General features: G+C 41.8%; 1 protein-coding gene and 1 pseudogene across 1 annotated transcript in view; one reads left to right on the forward strand and one right to left on the reverse strand.

Annotated features, from left to right (window-relative positions):
• Positions 1 to 26,284, forward strand: part of TBC1D20 (TBC1 domain family member 20) — a gene marked incomplete at its 3' end in the record, with an annotated part of 536,871 nt that overhangs the window by 387,438 nt on the left and 123,149 nt on the right.
• LOC122817475 lies at positions 8,988 to 9,106 on the reverse strand (annotated as a pseudogene).

Raw genomic sequence — 26,284 nt, forward strand, 5'->3', positions numbered from 1 at the left:
TTTACAAGTTTTATATCATTTAATTGCGCTACCTATTTCTCAAGAGAATCGTACTTCATTGGCCATCGTTGTGCAGCACTTCATTTTGAGTACTGTTTTTGTTAGTTACTGATAGGTGTACTTTAGCATTAGGAGGTACGCTCATTATATGTCAAAACATAGGTTGCCTAAAGCTATTACCTTTTGTTATACTCACCATAACAAACATATTCCAGGCAGGGTCAAGATCCACTGTGCCACAGCCTTGGTTTCATCTATGGCTTTTTGGAAAGGGTTGGATTCTACAAGTGTTCTAGTAGCTGCTGATTGGTCCTTTGTAGATTTACAGAGCACTGTAAGCTTTATTCTTTCTCTAGGTCCAGATCAGGCTTTGCAAGGACCATTCTGTAGGGGCTCCTCGACTCTTCTCCATCCGCTTCCCAAATGTAAGCTGTGGTAATCCACCCATATGCCTACGGCTACTGCAGCAATTTGCCAGTATGATGAGCATACTGCTGTTGTGTATGTGAACTTTCCCCAACAGTCTTATGTTTGAATGATCACTGCTGCAGTAGCCGCTTTCTCCCTCCACTACCCTTTTTTCATGTGTTATGTCAGTGCGAGAACTTTTTTTTTTTTTTTTTTTGTTCCTAGCATTGCCCTTTCAGGGCTTAGCCCATCTTTCTGTTGGTGTGAAAGCTCAAACCTGTCTTAGTCAGCTCAGCTCATCTTGAGTTGATTAACTGTCTAGGCATGTGAAAGAGCCCTGAGGCTTTAGTAGTGGCCGGCTGTTAAATCCTTGGTAGGCTATAACCCATACAGCTAAGGCTGCTGCAGCAGTGATTTTTCAAACATTTACGGTTATGGTATGTTTACTTGCACAGCTGTACTTTTGCCCATTTAGAACTTTGCCATAACATGTCACTGTGGTAGCTTTTGTGTAGTCTGCTACATTCAGGATTTATTTAATGTCTGTGCTTTGCACACAAGTTTGGCTAACTATTAAGAGTTTGATCAAGGTTTAGTAGGGTACACATCTTCCTCGAATTATTTTTATATTTTATTTTTCCTGTAATTATTTTATATTTTCCAGAAAAATCTCTGCTTAAACATTCACTGTTTATATGGCAGCTATTCCTACCTTGTCAGACAGTATTGCAGTAGTTTTATGCAAGAAACACTGAAGTGTGTGTAGTCCTAGAATGTGATTCCAGTATGGCTTCATAAGTAAAGAAAAATGCTGAAACTCCTGCTTGTGACAATGAAGTCCTGCAGCTTTGACCTTGAGTAATGTTAGTACATCAGTAAAAGTAGAAAAACCTTTCTGTTGCATTCTTATGTAGTGAACAGTAAAGGGGGAACCTCTTCGTTTCTGACCTAAAAGTATATTTCACATTTACCAGCCATTTAGCTTTGCTAAGTCACTTTCTACAGCTGGATATAAGACTACAACTCTAGTTTCTATTGCATTACATCCCTGTGCCTCTATATGCTTTTCCCTGTTTGTACCTCTCCAGGTTCCGAGGGTCCCCTTTGATAAGAAGGTAATACAAACGATTGGTGCACACTTCTTATTTTACTGAGACCCAAGCCTGATGTGAAATATTGGGATTTTTTTTCATCTAGAATTTAATGAAGGTATTAGAAAGTATTTTAAATGTTTCCTTTTAACAATGAAGTTCAGCCAAAATGAAGGGAATACCAACTCCTCTTCAGCCGGGTTCTTTTTATTCATTGTGTATAAAGAGAGCAAAGAACATAAGGAGCTTTCTTTTCCTTTGACACAAAAAGAAAGGTAATTTTAGGTTCTGCTTTCTCACGTTTGCCTTGGTCTTTCCATTTGAACTTCATACCGGTAGATCTATGTGCATCCAGACCCCCTTCTTCATAGGTAAGGTCCTCCATTTTTATACAACAGCCTGTCAATCTTACAGATTCTGTCTTAGCTTTTGGAATAACAGTGTGAATTTCTATTGGACTACTTGGTTGTGCCCTCTACAGGGGTGGTGGATGTCTGCAAATACCCAGTATGGCCTTCCCAAATCTGACATCCACCAAGCCCCTGATTAGCTGACAGTATTACTGTTCTCAGTACTGCACTGTTGTGCTCTTCCCTAGGGTGAGGGATAACGTTAAAATATTGGATGTACCCATCCCCACAGCTGGCATCCACCCTTCATCTGATTAGCAGAAACAGGTCATGCTGTGGCTGGATCTGTTTGTATTTGTGAGCAGTGCTGGTTTCTTGCTTATCTAGCCCCAACCCCCATTTGTAGTGTAACAGGTTCTTGAGCTGGTGTGGTTGGGCCTATTCAGTCATTGATTCTACTACAGGTAGACTTGGACATTTTTGTGCAATTTATAGACTGCCCTTACAGCTGCATAGATTAGTGTCTAGGGTTCATAGGCATGGCTTTCCGTGCAGTTTCTGATGCCTAGAGTTGTGGGTTCTTCCATTGGTGCCTGTTTTTTTCACTCCATCTGGCAGTAGTTGTGCAACATTGCTTTCCATTTTTAGGACCCCCTACTGGACTTGCCTGATGCCAGTGTCCCAGGTGTCACATAACCTTATGCTAGTCCCCACTGCCACTGGCCATCCCAGCCCCAGTCCCAATCCCTATAGCTGCTCAGGCTCTCTGTCTGTCTGGTTACAACAGCAATGGATGATTGCTGCAGTGATGCAAGGGCCACAGCCAAGACCATCATCAGCATCATCTCCATGCGAAGATCTTCATGCACTTATTTTCAGGAGCTTGTATGCATAAGCTTTCCGACCGGTGGTGGTTCATCCTTACAGTAATGCACAAGAAAAGCTGACTGACCGCAGGATGCTATCCTTTCCTTACCTAAGAAATGGAGGATGAGAATGGTGTTGTCTTAAGCAAATCTCAATGGGTAATTTCTCCCTCAGTGGGGGGATTTATAGCTTACTTAAGCCAAGCCTAACACATCCACACACTAGCCCCACCACCACAGTTTGTACAGAAGTACTGTGATTCCTGGATAACAAGATTGAACGAAAATATAGACATGCATATAGCAAATCTGAGATGGATATTTCTCTGAGTATTCTGTTCCCTCGGAGGTGTAGTGATCTTGAGTTGCTGTATAGGGGGGCAGCACTGCTACAAAAAGCAACATTTAAAAGTGAGCAGTACCATTTGATATTTTCTGTTTTCTTGTACTTTCCATAAGTGCGAGTCCTAGAATTACAATAGGTAGCATTGTTCTTAAGAAATGTCGTATATCACTGTTGCAGTATTCTTAACTTTAGGGATCTCATATCAATGATAGCACAATGACTGGCCAGAATACCAAAGCCTTTATTTAGATCTTGAATGTGCCCAGTGTCACATGTATGATTCTCATACAGGACATAGGGTATGAATGTGACATACAGACGCAGGTACCCAGAACATCTTTACTGACAGTCCAAACACTATCATTTGTAATCAGTCTGAACGCCCTTAGTTGTGCTGAATACCTAGCCATCAGGTAAATGCCCTGTGACATCTGGTTAATGTCCCACTGAAGTGCCAACAATATGTGACATCCCCAGTATCCTGGGTCAGTAACTAAGGAGATTCAATCCTCACTACTAACTCCAGTGTGAGACTGTCATTTAAACAGGAGTAATATTTCATAATTTCCCCTAAGAGAACAACAGGAACACGCTCTACAACCTGGGACTGGACTGCATACTTCTGTCCACCCCTCGTTTAACTCCTTATACACTCCAGAACAATGTATCTCAGTTTAAGACCTCTGATACACTCACTTAAATTGAATCTCATACATCCAAACACTTCTGGAAAAGCCTGATACAGATTTACAGCTGTGTCCCTTCCCCCAAATGATATGGGAAAATGCTGCCACCAATGAGAACATCTGTTTGCCCTTTCAAGGGGGTGTCCAATTATTAAAATTAGATATCAAAACTAATGGTAACATATGTCTAAAGCAGCCAGGCTTTTGGAGTAGCCCGGGAATTATCAAAGCCGGTATAAGCATTCTCAAATCACTAAAGAATACACTAATTGACTAGCCACAATATATGTTTATTTTTATTTATTTATTTAACATTTATTTACTGGGAAAGTCCAACTTGGAATGTGGGAGGAAACTGGAGCACACTGAGGAAATCCACACGAATGCAAGGACATGCAGAAGCCGCACAGAAGACATTCCAGCTGAGAATCGAACAGGTGAGCCTCTTGCTGTGAGGTGACAATGCAACTGCTGCACCAATGTTAGATAATTAATAATGAGCAAAAATGATTAAAAATGTAAAACAGCAATTTCATTAAACAGAATTCAATCACCAGAAAAATGAAATACTGAAGGATAGAAGTCTAACATTTAGAAAACGAATTGGCTACAATTTCATATTTAACCGAAGAGCACTGTCCCTGATCTAAACTAAATATTACAACAGAGCAAAGGCAAGTTTACAGTCCTTGGTGAGTCCTTTGGTATCAACTGTTCCACTGCTCAGTACAGTAACACAACTGTGAACACAGCTGAAAACTCAACTGTTTAAACTGTCTTTTATAAGTTAGGTTATCTGTATCAACTGTTAGTTATTTTCATTTCACTCTTTCAAATCTGACAGTAAACACAGAGCATCTGAATAAAGTCCGATGACGTCATCTGTAGATCAGCTGACTCTGAGACAGTCTGCATTTAGAATCTCCTGTACAACCATGTGCAGTTAAACTGTGTTCTGTTACATGTCTAACTTTTTAAACATCCTGTACAAATAGTGTTAATCAAGTAAAAACTTACAATATCATAGTTAGTCATGCTGGCATACATTGCACAGGTTCATCTGAAATTGTGTACAACTTCAGTCAGACATGTTGACAGTGTCTAATTTCTTCACCCCCCCCCCATAACTCAAGTGACCCTTGAAAAACGATGTTTGAGAAAATTGGGCCTGCCTGGGAATATATCCACCCATTCCTCTCCTGGACAGTCTTCTGCATTGGCATTAACCCCACTGCAGTGTTGTATTGTCTTGTCATATGCTTGCAATCCTAGACTCTCCCCTTAGTAACTTGGCATTTTGCTTGCTGACTCTCTCTAGTCATGTTTAAAGGGTTATGGTCTGAGAGTACAATGAATTTTCTTAAAGATAGGGCTGCACATTCTGCAATGCCCATACTATGGCTAGACATTTTTTCTCCACAGCTGCATAACATTCTTCCCTAGGTTGAAGTCTACGGCCAAGATATACCACTGAGTGCTCTTCTTATTCTGAGGAAAGATGGCCAAGTACAGCCTCCCCCACCCCATAATTTGAAGCATCTACTTGCACAATAAATTATTCAATATAATCTGGGCTGGCTAACATGGGGGGGGTTCCTCCCAAAATCTCAATTTTTGGAATGCCTGCTCAGTCTGTGCTCAGCATTACCTTATCTGGTTTATTTTTCCTAGCTAGGTCAGTAGGTGCAGCTATTGTACTGTAATTGGGCACACATTTTCTATAGTACCCCACTGTCCCTCTTGCTTCCTTTTAGTAGCAGGAACTGGCCATGCTTGAATAGCTTCCACTTAGACAAGTTCTGGCCTACTCTTACCGGACCCAGTGCTGTGTCCCAACTAAGTGACCTCTGCCATACCCACCTTACACTTTAGTAGGTTTAATGGTTAACATTGCCCTTTTAAATTGGTCTGCAAATGCCATAGCATAGTCTTTTAATGTAGAGTTTAACCTTTCCACAAGACCATTAGTCTGGGGATGATAGCGGGTGGTCTTTACATGTTTCACCCCACAATACTTCCACAAACAAGTCAGCAGGTCTGACAGGAAGTTGGCTGCTCAGTCAGTATCTCCCTCGGAAAACGTACCCTGCTGATGATTTCTAGCAAAGCGCTCTGCCGTAATAGACAACAGAACTGCTGTGTCAGGGTATCTTGTAGCATAATCTACTGCCAGCAGGATATATTTCTTCCCTGTAGAACTTTGAGTACTCAGGGAGTCTCACAATATCCATGGCCACCCTCTGAAACAGCCCTTCAGTAACAGGCAAAGGCTGTCCCCTGCCATGCCAATTTTTTGGCACTGTTCACAAGTCCACCAGTATCCTACCACATCCTTTGCAATGCCAGGCCAATAAAAACTTTGCATAATACGTCTTAGTATGTTTTATACCCATATGACCTGAAAAAGGGATGTCATTTGCTACAGCTAAAAGTGGCAGACAGTAAGCTCTAAGCACTACCAGGAACTGTATTACCTTACCTTCTAGCCCACCTTCAGGAGTCCACTCTGTACAACAAACCTTTGTTCCAGTGTACAGACTCCCCTCTTCCTTGAGCCTGGTCATGCTGGCATACGTTACTCAGATTAATCTGAAATTATGTACAAAACTTCAGCCAGACATGCTAGCACTGATGACGGTGTCTGATTTCTTCACATTCCCTGTCTGGGTCTTTTTTTCTTTTTACTGTTGGTATTGCTTTTCTTTGATTTACCTGGAGTTCGTCATCCAAGAAGGAGAAAATGTCGGTGTGGGAGGCAGATTCTCCATAAGGATAGCCACAAACAGTGTTTTGTTTGGGTGCTTTGCATGACCATAGCTTCTGTAGTATTTGTAAGGCATTTGTGCTGAAGACTGAGAAGCTGGTTGCCTTCCCTGGCCATCTAAATAGAGAACCGTAGACTTAAGCAGTTATCCCAGCTTTGCATGGCAGAATCAATGTACTTTAAGTAAGAAGGCCAGGAAATCTAGTCTGGATTCCTTGGCTGCCCAGCCTCTATTAGATGTCTCTCTGGAAGCTGGTGATAGCTCTGTAGGCCATTTGGTATAGACTCTGGATTCCTCTGCCACAGCCCTTTCAGAAGCCAGCATGGATACTTCCTTTTGCACTTCCTCTGAGTCTTTGCAGGTGTGTGCTCTGGACGTTGAGGGGGAACTATGGTTGATTTATGTCAGAGGGCTCTAAAGGAATTCTGTGGATTCTTGTTGGAGAAAAGGTTCTGGGTACTCTTATTGAATCCCGTCAGGGTTCAGAATCTCTTGTCCTTGAGGCTGAAATCCCTACCAGGAAAAAAAAACAGAAGACTAAGCATTCTTCTGTACATCCGAAGGACTCTCAGAGAATGGCAGGAGTTTACTCTGGGTATATTTAATGCTTTAATGGCCCTGATCCTCCCCAAGGAGTTCCTGTCCCTACTCCGCCTTGGACTTCTACTCCTTCCAGAAGGCCCAGGGAACCTGATTCCTTGGATGAGGATTCAGAATCTGATGAAAAGTCATTGTCTTATTCTTCCCAGATGCGGTCTCCACTGGCTTCTGGTTCTGATGAAGAGGAGTCTGTTAGCCCTGAGTCGTCTTTGGAAGAGATCTTTTGGGGACACAGTAGCCAGAATGTGGAAGTATTTTAAATGGGATTCTTCTTGGGTGACTATCCAGAAGAGGTATGAGCTGACACACTGCAAAATTCCAAGCAGGAACGCCACTAACAAATGAGAACACTTCCAAAAAATGGAATAAAAAAGATCACTTTAATAACGGAACATACGACTAAGTGCTTTTGCCAAAAGTTAATATGGCTTCATCAGAGTTGTAGCCTAGTACCTACTTATGAACCTATTTGTCCAGGGGCCCATATAAGCCTAGCCAAAAAGGTTCCCTGGCTTTCGCCACCCAAGAAAATTATTTTCCTATGCCCCTGTCAAGCAGTGCCACAGAAATGATCCCCGGGGTGAATTTTCTATTTCCCATCCAGTAGTCAAGATTTTTTTTTTTAAAGAGGGCCAATGAGGAGCTTTGCTTGATATGACTGGGTAGTTTGTTCTAGAGTATGGGAAGTCTCTGGGACAGGAATCTATCCCTCCAGTATGTTCTGTTTGTTGTGGTGACAAGGTTTAGGTCCCTGGAGAGTGTGGTTGAGAGAGATTGGGATTTCTTTAAGTGCAGTATGTCCAACAGTTCTGGGTTTGACATAGCCTTGTATGTTAGGTAGAAATTGCCTCTGAGTAGGCGATATGCGACTGAGTAGAGCTGGAGTGTTTGAGATGGTCTGCGTATGGCATCTATTTGAGGCCGATTTCTGTGGCCTTTCCAGTTGTAGGTGTCTTGAGATGCATGCCAAACTGGGCATTGTACTCTATAATGGGTCAGATTAGGGATGAGTAGAGAGGAACAATGACCTCTTTTTTTGTAAAGGAGAACCCTTTTTGATGAGGTGTGCCACATAGAAGGATTTCTTGACTGCTGTGGCGATGTGGTTATCAAAGGAGAGACTACTTGTCCGCCTGTGTCCCGAGGTCTCTTATCACACTTTCAGTGTTTAGTCAGCTACTGCCTATGTGTTAGTTCATGGGTACAGAATTTTTCCCAAAGGGAATGACCATGGACTTCTTGGCATTGAGCTTGAGGCCTTCACTTTGACACCAAGCATCTGTCTCTGTGAGGTCCTTTTGTAGAATGTCTACATAATTAGGTGATTCTGTTATGGCTCCCAGTATGCAGTTATGTGTGAACTTTGTTAGCCAAAGACCTTCTGTGTTGGCCTGTATTTCAGAGAAGAAGATGCCAGATAGGAGAGGACCCAGGACCGAACCCTGTAGTACTCCACTCGCCACTGGTCTGAAGTTGGACTTTAAGTCGGCTACTTTTACTGTGTGGGTTCTGTTAGTGAGTCAGTTGGCCACCCATCTTGTGACATAGGGATTTATGCCCAGTTTAGTGAGTTTATCTATAATTCTAGAGTGGGGGATGGTGTCAAGCCTTGGCGAGGTCAAGATAGGCTGTGTGCACTACCTTGCTCTCGTCTATGGCTCTAGTGACTGCTTCAAAGAAGTCAGTCAGGTTTAGTCGACATGATCTACCTTTTACAAACCCAAACTGAGTGGAGCCCAGGGTTTGGAGGTTACCTATGTCTTTATTTATAAGCTGAAAGATGATACGTTCCATAGCCTTGCAGACCAGGCTCGTCAGGATAATGGGGTAGTAGTTTCTGGGGTCCGTGGTGGCGCACCCCCTTTGTGGAGTGGTAGCCTACAGCACCTGTTATTCCCAGGCAGTCTTCCTTCCAAGTACTAACCAGGCCCGACCCTGCTTAGCTTTCGAGATCAGACTAGATAGGGAGCATTCACGGTGGTATGGCTGCAGGCAACCTTCAGTCTATCTGTTATCTACACAATTGTCCATTAAGCACATCTGATCACCAAAGGACACATCAAAATTAAAATTGTTCTTGCAACACCCAGTGTGTTCACATTGCGTATTTAAAGACATAAAAATCAAAACAACTTCTAAAAACATATAAACACTTTAAAATTAAATAACCTAAAATAGATAGTCTGAAGGCTGCTTTTTATGACTCTGATGAAGCCATATTTTTTGGCAAAAGCACTTGGTTATTTCAGGTATTATGAGCTGCTTCAGATGTACATTTCAAAACCTTTTGCAGTACCTGCTGTGTTGGCTTCTTTGTTAGACACCTTTATAGCTGCCTCTAAGACTCCTGATTCTCCACCCCTGCTCCATAGTAAACTGACAGGTTGTGTAAGATTCCTGAGCATTGTCAGTTTTTATAATTCAGACCCTGCTGTGGTGCCAGCCTCCTCTGACAAGTGTTCTAAACTTTTGTTCTCCTCAAGCTTCTGCTTTCAGATAGATTGGACATAATTGTTAGTGTTTACCTTACAGACAGAAGGTTCAGTGTTTGATTCCCACATGCAGTAATTGGCTAGGCTTAAAATGGCCCCCAGGTGCAGTTAGCCTAGTACTATCTATGAACCTATGAACTATAAGGATACTAGGGCAATGAAGAAGACTGGAAGTGGTCTATACTACTACTTTGGCCGTTAGGGCCATCAATTACCAGACCCACATGACCAGATGTGCTTTGGCTTTGATTGCCCAGGCCTATCAAGTTATTTCTGACCTCCCTGATTCTTATGGGAAGTCTTCTGCTTTATCTGATGTTCATCATGTTACCCTGCTGCAGTCATCACACTTAGGTTATCCTGTCGTCAGGCGGTACTGCAGTAGGCCTGAATTCCAAAGTCTTGGTCTGGGGTCGGTCGCTGTCGCTTCTTCCCTGACAGTGCGCCAGGGGTATATAAGTGGCATCCGACGCCATTTTCTCCAGTCTTTCTTGCCGCGCGGTGCCCGAAGCAGAAGCAATTCGCAAGTGCCGGTCGGCCGACACCTGAGATTTTCGAATCGAATTTCAGTCCGAAGTCTTCAAAGCTAAGTACCCTGTTGGGGAACCTTTTCTTGCCTCAGTCCGATGTCAGAAAAAGTTAACAATTGCATTTCTTGTGGGAAGCAAATACCTCATAAGGACTTTCATTCTTATTGTATTCCTTGCCTAGGCCCAGACCACAACGTCACTGGTTGTTGGTTTTGTGCTAGGTTCAATAAGCGAACTATAAAGCGATGCTTTGATTTCGCACGACATTACTTCGGTAAGAAATTTAATTACACTATGCCTTCGGAGCAACCGACTACCGGCATGCATAAAAAACGCAAAGATAGACAGGCAGCCTAGATCCAAGCCAGACTCCGAGGCCTCAGCTGGGCTGGTCGCCGGTTCTCCGGTTTTCAGTGAGGTGCCTACGCAGCCCCTGGCGACCGCAGAATTGCAACCCCAGACCGCTTCAGATTCTCAGAGTTCTAGGCCGACGCAGCCTTTTTCTTTAGGCCCTACCGACAACATTGCAGAAGGAGAAGTCGGTGCTGTGGAAACACCTTCGGTTACAGAAGGTGTCGTCAGACCGACTACTCTCACCATAAAATCTTATGCTAAGCTTAATTCTCTAAAACCAAAAAAGACTGCACATCAATCTCCAGTTCAAGGCCCCATGCCTAAGAAACAGATGCTTAAAATGGCTGAAGATTTGATTTCTTTAATCAGGGGTTCCCAACCCCCCCCAGACAAAAGGCCTAGACAAGAGGAGGATTATGCCTCCTCTGATCAAGTGTCTATTTCCTCAGGCTCCTCTGAGGAACAGGATTACTCCTTTCCCCCTTATGAAGATTCTGATGCTGAAGATTCCATTCCCTCAGCTTCTCCCCCTGAAGACTATTCCTTTGGGGAAACCTTACATACCACGAGGGAACATTTCCACTGGGAAGGTCAAGACTACTCCGACTCAAAGAAAAGGCTCCGAGAGTTTCTTTTACTCCCCCAGCACAGACCACTTGCTATCCCTCCAGCTTTAGACATTGTGGATGATGTTTACTTAGAATCTAGTCTAAATCCAGATTCTCTGCCTTCTGCTCCAGCCAAACCAGACAGATATTAGAGTGCCTGACTCACACAAATTCCTTTATAAAAGCCCTGTTGCTGACCCAGAGACAATCTCCTAGGGTCCCAAAGGGGCTAAGGCTTCTATGACTAAAAATCCTGTACCCTCTGAAAGGGACTCCAGAGCACTAGATAGGTGGGGGAAGAAGGTTTACACCTCAGCTAATCTAGCTATGAGAGCACTAAATTGTCAATTTCACAAGCTGAAATACCAGCAATTCCTAATGTCTCAAATAAAACAAAAGATGAGCATGCACCCTCAACAGTCTGAATTCAAGGAAATGCAGGATCTGTTGCATGCAGCTGAACAGGTGGGCAAACATACTTTACAATGTGGATTTGATTCCTTGTAAGCTTCCTGTAGAGCAGCTGTTACTGGGTCTGTTATATGTAGGCATGCTTGGTTAAAGGAACAAAAACTGCCTGATCATGTTAAAGCAAAGTTACTAGATGCACCCTTACAGCAGGATGTCTTATTTGGAGTTGAAGCAGAAGTTTTAAAGAAAATGGAGGATAAGGCAAAATCTATGCAGACGGTCAAAGATTTCTTACAGGTACAACCCCCACGCTTCAGCAGAAATTGGCCAACAAAAAATTGGTCCTTTCCAGCTTCTGACAGACCACAGAGAGGTAAATACAGACGCCCAAGGGGCAGAGGTCAAGCACAAATCCCTTACAAACCTTGCCAATGGGGCACTGCAACACAGAAGGTAGGAGAAGACAGGTCCCAAACTACTAGAAGACAAACACAATGACTTAAACCCCAAACTGCCAAGCAAAGCTCTCTTGGCAGCTCCCTTGGGAGGAAAATTAGCACTTTTTACAGACGACTGGCGCATCATCACAAAGGACAAATGGGTCCTAGACATTATCTCACAAGGATACAGATTCCGTTTCCACACCTTGCCAAGGATAAAAGGAATGCCAAACCTGCCACAAAATCAATGGGCAGAGGCACAAAAACAAATTACAGCTCTCATGGACATGAGAACCATTCAACTGGTACCTACACAGGAGCAAGGCCAAGGATTTTACTCAAGGCTCTTTCTAGTCCCCAGAAAGGACAAGGCTTGGAGACCCATTCTGGACCTTTAGATTCTAAACGACTTCTTGCAAGTACCCAAATTCAAGATGCTAACACTACAGCAGCTTCTTCCCATGTTGGGCAAGAAAGCTTGACTAGTAACGTTGGACCTCAGAGGCATACCTGCATGTCCCTATCAGACAAAATTGCAGAAGATACCTCCGTTTCATTGCAGGTTCAACCCATTACTAATTCTCTGCACTGCCCTTTGGCTTATCTACTGCGCCCAGGGTCTTCACAAAATGCCTGGCACCAGTAATTACATACTGCAGACAAAGAGGAATTCAAATATACCCATACCTGAACGACTGCCTCATCCAAGCAGAAAGCAAGGACATTCTCTTACAACATCTGGCTTTTGTAAAACACCTTCTAAGTTGCCTAGGGTACACAGTAAACGAAAAGAAATCAAAACTAGTGCCCTCACAAAATGACATTCCTTGGTGCCAGCTTGAATACAACGGCCCAGATGGCTTATCTGACACCAGGCAAACTACAACTAACTCAATACTTCAAAATAATGGCAACAAAGACCCAACTCCCTGCAAGAAAAATTCTGCAGGCCTTGGGCTTCATGGCATCTTGCATACTACTAATACCATTTGCAAAACTGCATATGAGGAAATTACAATGGTACCTGAAAAGCGTATGGACTCAACACAGCCACAGCTTGGAAACAATGATACCTCTCATTCCCTGCCTTCAACAGGAGTTTCTATGGTGGTCACAGGCATGTCACCTCAGCAAGGGTCAGCCTTTCACCTTACCCCCAGCCAGGCAAACTATGACAACAGATGCATTGGACTATGCCTGGGGGGCCACCCATGGCAGGACAGTGCGTTCACGGCATATGAACTGCAGATCAAAGAAATCTGCACACCAATCAAAAAAAAATGCTAGCTGTACAGAATGCTTTGACAGCCTTCAAGGACCTCTTACATCCAGGACAGCTTATAATGACAGACAACACCACAGTAATGTGGTACATAAGCAAGGGGGTACACACTCCTACCCTCTATGCAGGCAAGCAATGACCTTGTGGAACACAGCACTGGCTTACCAAGTTCAATTACAAGCTCAATTCCTGCCAGGAAAAAACACACATTGGCAGACAACCTAAGCAGGAACATCATGGATCCCCACAAGTGGAAACTGGATCCACAAGTATTTGCAATGATAACTCAAAAATGGGGGTGCCCAGACATAGTTTTGGGGGGTTGGCAAACAGGTCTATCAGCTATCAAACTTTTGCACCAGGACATTTCACCATCAAGCTTGGAAAGTGGACGCACTCTTTCAGTTGGAAAATGCTGACAGTATATGGCTTTCCTCCATTGCCCCTACTCACAAAGGTGCTGCTGAAAGTCAGGATGGAGAGACCCCGAATGATACTTATTGCCCCAGACTGGCCACGCCAGCACTGGTACCCACTACTAAGCTTCATGGCCCACGGCCCACCATGGATTTTACCACAAATTCCTCATCTGCTCACATAGCAAGACAGTCAGATTCTACACATCCAGCTCAAAACTTAAATTTGGCTGCATGGCAAATCACCTAAGCAACCAGCCAGCTCCTCTTTCACAAGCTGTTATGGATGTCATTCTGGAGGCCAGGAGGCCCATCACCAGGAAAGCCTACTCAGACAAATGGAAAAGATTTTGTGCCTGGAACCAAGCTAAAGGCCAAAATACCCTTGAGCCGGACATACCTCAGATTCTACAATATTTAACTGAGATGTTACACAAAGGACTTTCTTTTTCATCTATTAAAATCCACACCTCAGCTATTTCAGCTCACTACAACACGGATCCTCCCTTATTTTCACATCCACTTCTAAGGCAGTACCTCAGAGGGGCCAAAACATTAGGCCTCCCAGGACAGCACCAACACCAACTTGGGACCTCAACTTTGTTCTGGAAAAACTTACGCTGCCACCTTTTGAGCCAGCTTTCTCAGCTGATTTACAGTTTATATCATGGAAGACTGCTCTGCTGCTAGCAATTACTTCAGCCAGAAGAGTCTCAGAGCTACAGGCACTAATGGCAGTAGAGCCTTTCCTCATTTTTCATCAAGACAGAGTTTCTCTATGAACTATAACCCCTCCTTTATGCCAAAGGTGGTATCCAGTGTGGCTCTAAATCAAACCATCCATTTACCCACCTTCTTCCCAAATCCACAGAACAAAGGACAAAGACTCCTGCACTCCTTGGACATTCACAGGCAACTGTGTTACTACTTGGATAAAACTAAGGTTTTCAGAAAATCTGACCAGCTCTTTGTATCCTATGCTACAGCATCACAAGGAAAGGCTATCTCAAAACAGAACATTTCCGAATGGATAGGACATTGCATACGTTTTTGCTACACCCATCATGGAAAACCAGTTCCTGCTAGCATAAGGCCCCACTCCACCAGGGCAGCAGCTACATCTACAGCATCCGTCAGGGGGGTGCCAACCAAGGATATTCTGGAAGCTGCAACTTGGAGTTCAGTACACACCTTCACCAAACACTATCACTTACCACTTTACTCTAAGTCTAGAGCTGGCTTCGCCACTGCAGTTTTGCAGGGCCTTCTAGCCTCCTCTAACCCTGTTTAACTCCACCTCCCATCCTTAGCTTTGGGATTCAACCCAAGTGTGATGACTGCAGCAGGGTAACACGATGAACATCGTACAGTTTTGTACCTACCATAAATGTAGATGTTAGAGTGTATACCCTGCTACAGTCCAGGTTACCCTCCCTCCATCCCCTCTGACCTAACAAACCTTTCAATACCTTAAAATATGATACAACCTTTGTGGTGTATTTGCTTCTAGCTGGAGGGATGTTTTGTTTGTACTAAACTTTTATTATTGGTACTATCTGCTGTCTACTTTTTGGGGGGCACCTGACATCTGGGGCAAGAAAAACTGAAGAAAATGGCGTTGGATGCCTGTTGTATACCCCTGGCGCACTGACGTCAGGGAAGAAGCGACAGCGACCGACACCGGACCAAGACTTTGGAATTCAGGCCGACTGCGAGACCGCCTGACGACAGGATAACCCAAGTGTGATGACTGCAGCAGGGCATACACTCTAACATCTACATTTATGGTAGGTACAAAACTGTATTTTTTGTGTTCTACCTTTCAGGTGGCTCACCACTTTATCAACTGCAGCAATGATGCTGCTGTTGCCTCTTCCACAACTGCTGCCTTTTGGTCCGTCATGAGGCATTAATCTTGGCTTCATCTGCAGTCTTTACTTGAAGGCATTAAGGCTAAGTTGCTGGACTTCCAAGATGGCTGCACATTGGGTAACCACATAACTCTAGCTTTCCCATGGTGAAAACAGAAACTAAACAGCCAGTAGACTTTTTTGTGTTTATGGGAAAATTTCAGTAGCTGACTAGTAAGTGTGCTGCCTGGATACCAGAAAAAAAGAAATACAGAGGACCTGGAAAACCATCAGCTACAAAAAGTGAGGAAGAAACAGACTGGGGAAGGTTCTACAGCTGTTCAGAAAGAAAGCAGTGCATCCTCCAGAAGTGACTTCCAGTAACTTGCCTAAAGATATAGAACTGCACACAGACATAGTTAAAATAAATGAAACCCTGATGGAGTATATCAACACAAACAAAAGGCTGGAACAAAATAGAAGAAGCTTTAAACCGATATTCAGATGAGTTGATAAAGCTGCAAAAATCAGTGTGTGAAATGAAGAAAAGGCTTGCTGAATGAGACTGCTCAGGAAGAGATTTTCAAAAAATAACAGAGGACAGAGGATTAAGGAAAACCTGAGATTTTCAGCTATACCAGAGAGGCTGGAAGGAACCGACTGTAATAATTTTATGAAAACGCAAATTAAGCAACTGGTATTGCATAGCAGGAGTTTTTAGTTGAAAGGGCACATTGTGTATGCTCCAAACCTGCTGCGAAAAAGCAACCTAGATCTTTAATAAAGATGCAATCCTACCAGTAGGAAGAGTTGATTCTGTCAAAGCTGTGGCAGAAGGACAAAATACTAAAAGTGGGAAGCAGCAGAGTGTTTTATTACTCATTGTACATCAGGCAGAAGAGGATTAAATTCTTTCCACTATTCAGGGGATGTCAAGACACAGTCGTGAGATTCAAACTGCTGTACCCAGGTGTCTTGACTGTTTTCTTCCCTGGAGGGACAAAATAATTTTTTTTAAGTACATGCTAAGGAAGAAAGTTTGTTCGACAGAAAATGAGTTGTGAAACAGGAGATTCTGCTTCTTGTTCTTCCAGTAATAAAGACCACAGAGAGACTGTACCTGTGAAACATTTTCCACTGTTTCAACAGAAAATGTTGGAGAGAAGGAAGGGATCAAGAGAGTTTAGTAGAAGACTCAAGAGTACATTGGGAATGAAGTATTGACAGGATTTGGGTGGAGGAGCAGTAATAAAATCAGTAACTTAATTTAGGATTACAGTGCAGTAATTATATTTGTGAAATATGACCGAACTAGAAAATCTCAAAATATTGGACTTTTTCAGAATTTGTTGGACTTATGGAGGACTGTAAAGTATATGCCCTACTACATGTCACTAATGTTCAGAAAAATGGTTTGGGGAGGGAAAGAGAGGGGAGAAAACTAAGTAAAGAAAACATTTTTTCTTAGTACTATTTTTGTAGTGTATAGTTTTCTTTGAATGCTATAAAGTTTTCTAATTATTATACTGTTTAAGTGTAATGGGGATTGTAAATAGGTGCTGCTGTTATTTTTTCCCCTGTCTTTCTCTCTCTCCTTTAGTTTTAACATGTAGGCACAGCAGTGTTAAAAAAAAGACAGGTTAAACGAACATGACAAAAGAAAAAATGTGGTTTTTCTTGTTCTTACATGGGGGAATGACTAGATTAAGATCCTTAGTCTGATTTAGTAACAAATTTTAAGAGAAAGCAAGTAAATGAAAAAGAATATTGAATGTTATGAGGCCTTTTTTGTAGCAAATGATTGTATACTTACTAGCAATTTTGTATCTGGCCCTCCTATCTCCATGGAAGCAATTTAATAGAGAAATTGACTGATTGGTTCTCATGTCTCCATGATGACAGTCTGATGCTGGGAAATTGGATGTCTGGTTCTCATATCTCCATAGAGACAGTCTGATAGAAAAATTCATTAGTCTGGTGGGGAGGGATTGGCTTGAAAAAAAAAAAAAGGGAAACTGGCTAGGATACAATTTTATCTGAAAGCATTCAGGGTTTTTCCCAGGTGGGAGAGCTATAAAGGTAAGATAAATCAGCACTTAGACAGGCTGCAACGTGCGTCTTGGCATGGTTAACATTTCTTTGAGGTTAACTCAAGTCTGAGAGTGTGGCTGTCAGTTTGGGACCTTTGCTCCTATTAGGATAAAACTTCAATATTTGATGTACATAGTTTTGTGTGTTAGTATTAAATTAATAGGTTTGGAGGGTATTGGAGGTTTGCTATTTTGTTTGAGCGTTTCCAGTAAAACAAAGATGTGACATAGGCTCAGATGGATATGATTCAGATCATATGCCAATAATTAAAGTAAAAATATGGGGTAATGAAATAAAAATGACACGCTGGCAGTTTCTCATGTATCGGTTGAAAAGAGGAATTTAAGGAATTTGGTAGTGGAGATTCTTCAGGAGCTGTTCCAGAGGATAAAAAAATTCTTCTGAAAATATAGCTAGGGAGTGGGATAAAATTAAGGTGGAGTTTAAAAACAAGCTGGAAATAAAAGAAAGAGAGCTGTGGTTAAGTAACAAGAAATATTTTGAGGGACTGACGTGTTAAAGTACTGCAGAAAAGGGGGAATCTCACAGAACAAGAGGATCATTTGCAGAATGCTAATCAAAAAGTAAAGGTTTACCTGGATAATGTACACTGGTTTAGAAAGATTGCTGTTAAGCAACTGTTTGATAACACTAGAGCACAAAAACTTTAAGCACAACACCTCAGGCAACAGAAAGAGAGGGCTGTCGCCAAGCGTAGGGAGCCTGTAACATGGAAGGTAACGAGATCCTGTAGAAGTATTAGAAATATTTCAGAAACTCTGTGAAAATCTGTATAAAGCAGAGAAATATAAAAATCAAGAAAAGATACAAATGGAAATGCTTATGGAAGAATTAATTATGCCAAGGTTAGAGGTAGTTGAGGCTCGGTTACTATTTAAGGTAGAGAGAAAAAGTTGTGATGTATACCCAATCTACAGGAAAGTCCCCAGGGATAGATGGTATTCCTGTGGAAGTTTGGAATCTAGGAGGAGAAAAACTGAACTATCTGGAAGGTTTTGTTTAACTGTATTTATTTTAGGAGAAGTACCAACATCCTGACGTGCGGGGAGTGCCTTCTGTGTGGAGTCTGCATGTCCTCCCCGCGGTTGGGTGGGCGTTCGAAAGACATGCATAAATGGGCATGCCTTTGTTGAAGGTTGAATGTCGAGCTGGGACCTCGGCGTTCGTGAAAATCTACTGCCAATCAGCGGACCGGAGTTCCGCTGTGGCGACCCCTAACCGGGAAAAGCCGAAAGACACACAACCAACATCCTGAAAGAAAGCAGTGGTAGCTGTAATACCTAAAGAGGGTAAAGATCCATCAGGTCCAAGCAAAATGTAGAGAAAAATGTTGTAAACTTGGATTAAGACTGGTTAAATATGAAAAGGTAAAAAACAGAAGCAAGTCCAACCAGTTAGCCACGGCAGTTGCTGTATAAAATCATGGATTTTATTCAAAAAAGAAAAACATAAAAGCAAGGTAGACGTATACTTCAAGTTGAAGTTAATCCACTTTTTTTCAACTGACTGCAATGAGATCGACTGTGACAATGCTGTAGAAACACCAGGAAATGACTGTGCTGATTTCAGGTCACTTTTTAGGGAAATGGAAAACGGTCTCTACAGATACAAACAGATGCAGTGGCAAAGACTTCACTTGGAGGCATGCCTCTTTCATAAAGTGATTCCCAGAGGCTTAAGAGTACTAAGGCTGCCTACTTATGGAAACACCTATCCAGAACTCTTGAGTAAGTGGCAGTCACTCAACCTGTAATGCAGCTTTTAATATATTCAACTGCTGATTGATTTTTTTATCCTATGGAGAAGACTGTCATGGAGGAGATTGTAAAGGTAAAGGAGAAACTTGAATCTTTTCTCTCTTCAGAGGCTCATAAGTATAAAATTGATGCTATATTTACTGATTTAACTGCATATGAGAAACATTTACAATTGGTTAAACGTAAAAAATTAGCAAGAGATCAGGCAGATTTTCGTGAGGGGAGAATATTCTCTTGGCCAAGAAATAGTCGAAGTGGTCAACAGTGTTTCCCACACAAAACAAAAATGTTAAGTGATGAACTGACTGTGCCTCAAACAATCTGTTAGAACTGAGTAGTTCGTTTCTGTAAACACCATCTGTAATGAGTCTTCTGGGCTAGCTTGTATTAGTATTGGTCGACCCACTGACTATGACACTAGTAGACAGGAAGGTAATACGAGACCAACTATGTGTACTAACAATGCTTTAACAAGCAGTTCAGAAAGTGCAGGTACTGCTTCTGCTGTGAACTCGCATACTGAGCTGTTGGAACTCTAATGCTGCTTTTTCTGCGGCACCTTTTTTACACCTACAACTGCCGGAACTTCTAATAGGCAAAAAAAAGGTTGTGAGAGGGTGCTCTACAAGCAGAAAACAGCAGGGTATAAAAAGACCACAGATAAACACGGCAGCTCGAGCTGGGTCTGGATATTCGGAGAAAGGTGCCCCGGACCTAGTTAATATTTCTTCCTTTGAATTGACTAATGAACAACTGAGTGTCCTTAAAGTTTTGTCCTTTGTACCTGCCAGAGACTTTGTTTTATATGATGTTCTCACAGACTTTAAGCTTTTTGTAAGGAATATTGTTTTAAGATTAATGTATGGTAATGGAACTGTGCAACCTGTTAATGTGGTTAGAAAATCGTCAATTTATTTCTCCCTGTCCGCCATTAGTGGAAGCGTTTAGAAAAATCTGTGAGCATAAATGCATGAGGCTCTGAGTAAATGCAGGAGATATTTTTGTAACCATAGTCGTTTTGAGTATGATGCTTTGTCAGCTGATTCAGATTTACTCATAGTGCATCCTGATGATAAAGGAGGTGCAGTGGTATTGATGGGGGAGCGCTACAGAATCCTGAAGCCCAAAATCCTGAAAACACACAGGATACCAACACTTACTACATTCCAGCACAGGTACATACAGAAACATATTGCCCTTCAACTATATGCAGTGGGGCGAGCCCCCCTGCACCCCCCATGTGGGGGAGCACAGCCCCCCACACCCCCCGTTACTTAAATATAACTGTGAGATTGCACTTCCAGTACACTGGAGAAGAGTAATATGGTTTGTGTTTTATTTGTTTCTGTATGTACTTGTGCTAGAATATAGTAAGTGTTGGTATCCTGTGTGTTTTCAGGATTTTGAGTTTTCTGGATTTTAAACTTTCAGGATTTTGGTCTCAGGAGTTTGATCTTCAGGATTTTGGGCTTTCAAGATTCTGTAGCATTGATGGACATGGATAAATATTTGGGAAGCATGGAGGCTGTGAGTGACACTGACTTGTGGTGAATGTGCTAACTATGAGATGGATACTTGCATTAATAGGGTACGCTCTGACTTGCATGACTTGTTAATGGGTAGCATCCTGGATAAAACCCTTTGAGTATTTTTTTAGTAGAATACCCCATGACCTCCATCATTTATAGGTTCATAGGTAGGTACTAGGCTATTGGCCCTAGGGCCTATATAATCCTAGCCAAAAGGTACTTTGGCTTTCACCACCCAAGAAAATTATTTTCCTGTGCCACTGTCGAGCAGAGCCACAGAAGTGATCCCCAGGGTAAATTTCCTATATCCCATCCAATCATCAAGATTTTTCTTGAGTGCTAATGAGGAGCTTTGTTTGATATAGATAGGTAGTTTGTTCCACAGTATGGGAAGTCTCTGGGACAGGAATCTATCCCTCCAGCATGTTCTGTTTATTGTGGTGACAAGGTTTAGGTCCCTAGAGCATGTAGCTTGGAGGGATTGGGATTTCTTTAAGTGGAGCATGTCCAATTGCTCTGGGTTTGACATAGCTTTGTGTGTTAGGCAGAGATCGCCTCTGAGTAGGTGATATGTGATTGAGTAAAGCTGCAGTTTTTTGAGACTGTCTGCGTAGGGCATCTGTTTGAGGCCGGTAATCCTCTGTGAGATATTTCTGCAGCCTTTCCAGTTGTAGATGTCTTGTGAAGTACATACCAAAAGGGGCATTGTACTCTATAATGGGTCTGAGTGACGAGTAGAGGGGAACAAGACCTCTCTTTTTTTTTTCCTGGATGAGAAACCTTTTGTGATGAGGTGTGCCATGTAGAAGGATTTCCTGACTGCTGTGGCAATGTGATTATCAGAGGAGAGACTACTGTCCGCCTGCGTCTCAAGGTCTCTTATCACACTTTCGGTGTTAAGTAGACTACTGCTTATGTGGTAGTTCATGGGTACAGAGTTTTTCCCAAAAGGGATGACAATGCACTTTTTGGCATTGAGCTTGAGGCCATGGCTTTGACACCAGGCATGTCTCAGTGAGGCCCTTTTGTAGGATGTCCACCACTTTTGGAGTTTTGATTATGGCTCCTAGTTTGCAGTCATTTGCGAACTTCGTTAGCCTGTACTTCAGAGAAGTAGATGGCAAACAGGAGAGGACCCAGGACTGAACCCTGTGGTACTCCATTTCACTGGTCTGAAGTTGGATTTGGAGTCAGCTGCTTTCACAGTGTGGGTTCTGTCAGTGAGCCAGTTGGCAACCCATCTTGTGACATGGGGATTTATACCTAGTTTAGTGAGTTGATGTATAATTCCAGAGTGGGGAATGGTGTCGAAAGCCTTGGCAAGATCTAGATAGGCTGTGTGAACCACCTTACCCTCATCTACGGTTTTGGTGACCGCTTCGAAGAAGTCTGTCAGGTTTAGGAGACTTGATCTGCCTTTTACAAACCCGAACTGGGTGGGGTCCAGAGTTTGGAGATTACCAATGTCATTGTTTATAAGTTCCATGATGATATGTTCCATAGCCTTGCAGACCAGGCTTGTCAGGCTAATGGGGCCGTAGTTTCCGGGGTCTGTGGTGGCTCCCCCTTTGTGGAGTGGGATAACAGTTGATGTGATTTATGGGCTACCTAAGGTGCGCAAGTCTAGAGTACACCCACCTATGAGACCTATAGTCTCTGGTAGGGGCTAGGCGACAGAACCTCAGTCCATATACACTGAAAAAATGCTATGTCCAGTATTGGACAAAGAGGGTAGAGTTTTAATAGATACCAAGCATTTTTTGACATGTTTAGATTATAATGGAGTAGTAATTCAGATATTAAGAACTGTGTACTGGTAACTGTGGATGTTGCATCACTCTTCACTGTTATCCCTAATGATGTAGGCATTGAATATGTTAAGTTCTTTTGAAACATTCAGGGTATAGTTTTGATAAGATGGAACTTGTCTGCTCACTTCTTGACATCGTTTTGAGCAGTAATGTGTTTAAATTTAATAAGCTATATCATCAGCAAACTGGGGTTGTGATGGGCACCATGTGCGCAAACAACTATGAAAATATGGTATTGGCATACTGGGAGTCCCTCTACATATTTAATAAAGGTAGTTTCTTAAGTTTATCCCTTTTTATGCACATTTTGTTGGTGTTTTTTGTTTGGTCAGGCACTATGGAATTTAGTTAAATTATACAACTAGTTTTCTGAAATTTACTCTGACCTCGTTTAACAACTATTGATTTCCTGAATGTGCATGTAATGATTACTGAGAATGGGATAACTACCAAATGATATAAGAAAGAGTGTAGTAAAAATGAAGTTTTACATCGTAACAACATGCATCCAAGACACGTACACACTAATTTGCTTGCTAAAAGGACAGTTCTACAGATATGCACGTTTAAGTGCTGCTGATAGCATTATGTATGAATTATTTAAGAACCTTAAAAGTGACTTGAAATGCAGAGGCTACCATGATGTGGAGGTTGAGGCTGCCTGTGATGAGGTCATCCAATACAGGAGGGATGTTGCTAAAACATACTCTCACAAGAGAGTAGTGAACAGTGAAAGAAAGATCTCTGATGCAAGAGGTTCTGACTTAAGGAATGTACATGACTTATTCTGTGGATGTTCAAGCTATCTGCAATATTAGGAAAAACTGGCAACTACTTGTATTGATGATGGGTGCATTACCAAGTACTGACCTATACTTTAGTTTTGCTTTAAGAGCAATAGATCATTAAAACAGTTGCTGTTACAAATCCACTAATAAGAAGGTCTCTGATGTAGTACATTTCCATGTAGAGACTGCAACATGTGCAAATATATTCATAGCCGTGATTATTATGTACATCCATTGAGTAAGAAGAGTCATGCCTTTCATTTTTATGCAAATTGCAGAAGTCAAAATCTAGTGTATTTGTCATTCTGTGTGAAATGTGAATCTTACTAATGTAGGTAAGACAAACAGATGTTTGAAAGACAGAATTAGAGAACATTTAAATGACAGGAAGAATGATGTTCGTAATGCACTGTGTAAACATGCTGTAGAGAATGACGCCAGTCATGCTTTTAAATTTTTGGTTTTGGAATTAATTACTCCTAGCAATAGGAAAGGTGATATAAGGAATAAAACAATGTAAAGAGATGAAGTGGATTCTGGAATTACATGCAGATGATGGGAAGGGACTTAATGGAACTGTCCCCTTTAAGACCAATTCTGAGGACATGTGACTTGGTGAGATAACTGTGTTTAAAAGATGGTTTGTTTGTAAGTTTTTAAATATGATGAAGTGCCTGTTTAGAAAGGCATGAAAGCATGTAACCTTGCTTTTTTTTTTTTTTTAAGTTTTCTTTTTTGAATAAAATCCATGATTTTATACAGCAACTGCTGTGGCTGGCTGGTTGGATTTAGTTCTGTTTTTATCCATCAGATCCAGCTTTATACAGGCCCATTTCAACACTAAACCATGATTATAAAGTGTCTGTCTATAATGGCTAAAAGGATGACATAAGTAATGCCAAAGTTGATAGATATGGATCAGTGTGGTTTTGTGAAGGGGAGGCAAACATTTGCCAACATTAACAGAACACTGATGATCCAGAGGGAAGCAGAATGTCAGAAAATAATGGTATTGTTGGTGGGTCGTGATGCAGAGAAAGCATTTAACAGAGTAGGCTTCTACTTTACGAGCAGGGTAATGGAAGCATTTGCATTTCCTGAAAAAAAATAAGGTTGATTAGAAGGATATATGAGGGGTCGGAGGTGGAAATTACAGTGGATGGGGTCCTCTCTGATAATTTTCTGCTTGAGCAGATTAACCAGGCAGGGGTGTCCTCTTTCGCCTTTATTTGCATTTTATATTTATATAATTGGTATGGTAGTCAAGAAAAGCTGGCTGTATTTGCAGATGATATTTTATACCTGACCAAACTAGAAATAAATTAGTGTTGTGGAACATTTTGAGACAGTTTCAGATCTTTTCTGGATACAAAATTAATGAAATAAAAACAAAGGCAATAGCGGTAAATTATGTACACACACATGAATTGGTTCAGCAATATTCATATTTATGGTGAAATGATATAATGAAGTATTTAGGAGTATGGACTAGAAGTAATTCTGGTGTGGCAGCTAAGGATGTGTAGGACGAGACTAAACAAATGATAATACAAACACTGAAAAAAATGGAAGCTTTTTATATGGATATTAAAAATGAAAGCAGTTAAAATGTTTTAGTCCCATTAGTCTTGTACACAGATCATGTGTATTATTGTCAACCAGAGAAGTTGTGAATAGCAGTTAAAGTGCAGAAGGACTTTATCTGGGAGGGGAAGATGGCAAGAGTAGAGTGGGTTAAGCTGATTCTTCTAGTAGAACAGGGTGGGTTGGGATAATCTGATTTGAAGGGGTATTTCAGAGCTACACAATTAAGGCTCCTATACATAGCACAAGCAGGAAACTATAGTTCAAAGTGGAAAAGGGTGATGAAACAGTAGGGAGGCTCAACAAGCAAGAAAAACTGGGACTTTGGATGTAGGCTTTTAAGGAGAATAACAGTAATGATACAGAATATTACATCTGTAAAGTAGAATGTATCCTCAGAACTAAGCCAAGACAGGAGTGGAGAAAGGAGATTCTGTTGATGGTATGACTGCAGTTGGGGATATCTTGGATCATAATAGTAATGTGGGCAGAGTGGACAACGAACCACTGAGAAGTGAGAGAATAGCTGAAAGGGGTAAGAAACCATCTTATCAGGATTTTCAGCACCCTCCCAACAGGGGAGCGAGAGGGATGAGACATCAGAACCAAGGGTGGAATTACCCTCAGAAGTAGAACTGGTGGACTTTGTTTCACCACCTATGGTGGTGGAGGAAGCCCTTGGTAAACAAGTGGTTTGTAGAAAAAATAATTTTACGATTTTTAATTTTACGGATTTGGTGCTTACTGATGAATATTTTGGTTTATTCTCAATGTTTTCATTTTGTACCATCTTGTCCCTCTAATATAACCAACACGTTGATAGATTTTAAGTTATTCATCAGACAATTGAATCTTACTATATTTTTCAAAGGTCAATCCTACACTAACCCAGGGCTGACTAGATCCAGCACTTTTAACCCCCCCACTCACCTGTACCTCAAGATGTTCGAAGAAATGTTAGAGAAGGAAATTAGAACAATGGTCAGGGGGAATAAAGATGTGTCCCCTAAATCTTAGTATCAAAGAGTTTGAGTTAATTGAGAATTTAAGACACGAGAAGTGTCGCGTGATGAAACTGGATAAGGGGAGGGGTGTAGTGTTGATGTACTATCTAGACTATGATATTAGTTTACAGGAGATGTTGCAGGATGCAGAACAATATGAATTGGTGTCTTTAATTTTTGAAAATTAGTTATTACTTGTATGAT

Source organism: Protopterus annectens, chromosome 12.part0 (assembly GCF_019279795.1).
Source record: "Protopterus annectens isolate FY-2018-M chromosome 12.part0, PAN1.0, whole genome shotgun sequence".
In the NCBI taxonomy this organism is placed as follows: domain Eukaryota; kingdom Metazoa; phylum Chordata; order Ceratodontiformes; family Protopteridae; genus Protopterus; species Protopterus annectens.